Source organism: Amblyomma maculatum, chromosome 3 (genome assembly GCF_055883805.1).
Source record: "Amblyomma maculatum isolate TAMU_Amacu chromosome 3, ASM5588380v1, whole genome shotgun sequence".
Taxonomy (NCBI): Eukaryota; Metazoa; Arthropoda; class Arachnida; order Ixodida; family Ixodidae; genus Amblyomma; species Amblyomma maculatum.
In genome coordinates, this window is record NC_139346.1 from 54,759,542 (window position 1) to 54,763,626 (window position 4,085).

The window sequence follows — 4,085 nt, forward strand, 5'->3', positions numbered from 1 at the left end:
AAACAGCTTTGTAATATTCGATGTTTAAGTGCGAAAATTGGCACATATGTCGATTGATAAACTTATTTTCGCCGAAATTCAATACTGATGCTTTCTGTATTTTTTTTTCTTTATGAGCTGATCTTGTCACTTTTAAACAACATAGGAATTTCTGGTACGATTTAATTCCCCACCGAATCTTCACGGTTGAAATCATATATTCTTCAATGAACAGGAGAGAAAAGCGTGCCTTCTGAACGTACACTGCCTTATAAAAAAAATGATGGGTATATGAAGATGCGGCTGGTGTATAAGATCAAAATTGGTGACGAAGCATTTTACTGGAAGGACGAAAGAGCATGTGGCGTCAAATTGGGGAAAAAGCAACTGGAGATGACAAGGATATGTATGACAAATTAAAACAAAACTATGGAATTTACTGTGATCAAAGGCAATGCGCGAAGTCTCGTAAACAAAATAACAAAGCTTGAACATTTGTGGATCCAGTACGATCCCGATATAGTGGTCGTGACAGAAGCCTGGTTGCGCCCGGAAAACAAGTTTTGCAAATAATTTCCCCCACTTACAAAGTAATACGATAACATCGTGACTCCTGCGATAAGGGCGTTGCTGTTATTTTCAAGGATGAAATATAACTTTTAGTCATGGAATGAAGCCTTCATAATAAAAGCATATAATGCAAATAATTATTTTAGTTGCCTTTATTTCGAGCAGTGTGCAGGTCTTCCATTTTCCCGCTGAAGCTCCTACAATTAAAGTTTTTCTTCGCGACAAAGTCTCACGAAACATCCATATGATTATCGCAGGTGATTTTAATATTCCAAGTATTCGTTGCGTTGATTAACGATGTGGGTTCTAGAGATGCTAAGCATGCTGATGTATTGTTGGGCATTGCATTTAATCGGGATCTAAACCAAGTACTAATTGAAACCATTCGAATTGGATCAAGCACAGTCTTTCCTTGACCTTATATTTTTAGATAGTAGGATTCCTAATTATGACGTTTGTGTGTATCTGAAGGACTGTCCGATCACAAACTTGTATCACTTTGAAAACAAAATCCCTATCACACAAGGATGCGAAAAGATAAATTGTGTATGTCAAAAATTTCTTAAAGGCTGATAAAGTCAGCCTTCTTGATGATTTAGAAATGTCGCGTATCGTTTTGACGGAGCGGTAGACATCAAGGCTATGTGGGCAGATTTGAAGAGTATAGTTATTTCTAGCGTACAAAACTTCGTCCTAAGGAAAATTAAGACAGGAGAAGGAACCCTTGGGTAAATAGAGAAGGCATTCAGCCGAAGAGAATATTAGTAGGTAGGAGGAGAAATAAAATAAAACCTCAGGGGCCTTGTTTGGGATTCGAAGGAGAAACTAAACAGTTCCAAAGAAAACTACTATGGTAATGCACTAAAGATAGGGAGGGAGAGAAGGTTCTTTAATGAAAACAGAATTTAGCAGGCGATAATGTTCACTGACAAGCTAATCTGCATGGCGTAGGGAGATTAGGGAATAAAGATACAAGAAGGGTTAGGAAAGAGTGCAATCTTTGAAAGTGGGTCGATGGCTTTTTGGATAAGACTGAAATCCATGTAGTCTGCTTGCGTAGCTGGATGATCAAGTTGGTGGGTAATTTAGAGTTTGTTTAACCTACGGATACCATCTAAATAGGCAAATAAATATGCTATAGCACGGCGCTGCAATCTGTAGCAGCATAAAGGACCTAATATAGAGTCCACTGTGAGCGGCACTTGGGTGAAAGCCTGCATGCATTGTTCATAGTGCGCACGTTCATTGGCGTACGCTGGACATAGCTGGAGAATATGGACTACAGTCACAATTGAGCCGCAGTTGTCACAAAACTGACTATCTGCTTGCTTGAATTGGTGTCGTAGACTACTCGTAAAGGCAGCACTGAGACGAAGACGATTATAAATTATAGATTATAGATTATAAAAATCCGAGTGGTAGTCTTGTTCGGAGATGTGGGTCAATGGAATGGAGAAAGAGATAATGATGACTTGGAAAGTTTCAGAGGCGGTTCTTCTCCTCCTTGGTATATCGCTTGGTCAATTAAGAAGCATCTTATTTTGTGAAGTAGATACGGTTATAGGTGTGATGTAGTTGACCATTGCGGGCCGCTTCGTCTGCTTTCTGGTTGGCCAGGCTGGCGCAGTGAGACTGAATCCATTGAAAAATTATAATGTGACCTTCCGTAACAGCCAAGTGGTGCAGGTATCTAATGTCATAAAAAATCGACTATTGATTTGTTCTCTTCAATAAGGTTGACATGGTTTGTAGCGCACCTTGCGAGTCCGTGAAAATTACCCATCGCCCCAAGTTATGCCGCAAAATATTATCAGGAGAGAGCTTCTTTTATTCCGTATAGCTCTGCTGTGATGGAGGATGTTCTACGCTGTAGACGCCACCACAGCATTTGACCTAAGCAGGGCACATAAAGTCCTCATGATGAAGATTCATGAGAAGTTGAGCCATCAGTGAAAATATGTGTATCATCGGAATATTTCTCAGCTAAGTATGTTATAGCACCTTTTAGAAGCACAGCCTGCGGCATGTCATTCTTTGCATTGACACCCGGTATGAGCTTTTTGATTTTAAAGGGTCACTGCCCAGGGTATGACTTTTTAGGCAAAGCAGGCCAATGCTTCGATCAGGTACTGGAGATAGTCTGTGCAAAATGCCACAGTGATATGCGCGCCGCAAAGAAGCAAAAATACAAATCAAATCCATTTCATCCCCCCCATCGCGAAACCAGCTTCCCCGTTCTCTACGAGCTGCTAGACTGACGTCGGAGTAGCGGCGACATTCATTGGTCCGTCTCGCTGACTGACGGGTGAAGGATGGACGTACACGACTAATGTGCGCCGCTCGGTGCGTGCTTTTCTCTCGCCACGCCCGAACTGAATGCAAGGAATGCAGCGGCACGCGCTCCCTCACCCGTTTCATTTCCGCGCACGCGAAGTGCCACGCGCCACCTCCCGCCAAACGCGGAGAAGGAATAGGCATTTGGTTTGCGGAGGCTAGATGACAGGGCAGGAGAGTGAAAAAGCTTTGCGAGGGAACGGGTGGAGAGAAATACGACAGAATGCGGTGGTCGGGCTGTAACTGCGTTAATAATTATTGTTTTCAAAAACATTTTTTCGGCCTTGCGTTCTGGGGGCGAAGCCTCACAGTCACTGGAGAAGAAAATATTTTCGACCGGAGGGTGGACAGTTGCCCTTTAAGAGGTGAACGTATCCAAGGAGGAAATGTTGGAGCCATAATTTACGTGGTTGACTAAGGGTAGGAAGGTGCAATAGGTGAACAGCTTGACCAAAGCCGGAATTGCTGTAGGCTATATGCACTCGATGTAGGAAGTGCTTCTTTCCTTGAAGTACATGGCGTAGATAAATCCAAGTAATTTCTTGTGTGGCGATGACTTCGAGCGGTAAAAACGCTGTTTCCGTAACTGTTTTCAACGGGGATGAGCTATTTTGGAGGCCAAAGCTTATTCGCAGGAAGGTGTTCCGCGCTGCCTCCAGCATCCTTTTATTTGTTGGGAACATTTTTTGCAAAATTGGTAAGCTGTTCCGCAAAGGACTATCAACGTAGACCCTGTGCAGGAAAACCATACAGCTAAAATTGCAGCCCCAGCGTGTTCCACCCATAAATTTGAATATTTGTCATGTTACTGCTATTCTCGTACGGCGGTTTTTAACATGGGGTGACAAAGAAAGGTTACGGTCGATGGCAAAACCGAGGAATCGTTGTGTACTTACGTAAGGTAGTGGCTTCGCGCCAAATAGGAGTAGATATCTGGTGATTGTTTTCCTGGTGAATGCAATGGCAACACTTTTTTCCGGAGAAAGATGAAGTCCTCGAGTAGCCAAGTAAGTGGAGATGTTTAGTAATACTTTTTGAACACGTCGATGTGTAACGTGGCGCAATCTGGATTCGCTCCAGATGCATATAATATCTGCATAAAGCGTGACGTGTACTCCTTGTGGCGGGTTTCGTGTCAATTGTATTATGGTGATATTGCACAACAGGGGGCTGAGCACAGCACCATATGCTACGCCCTTCTC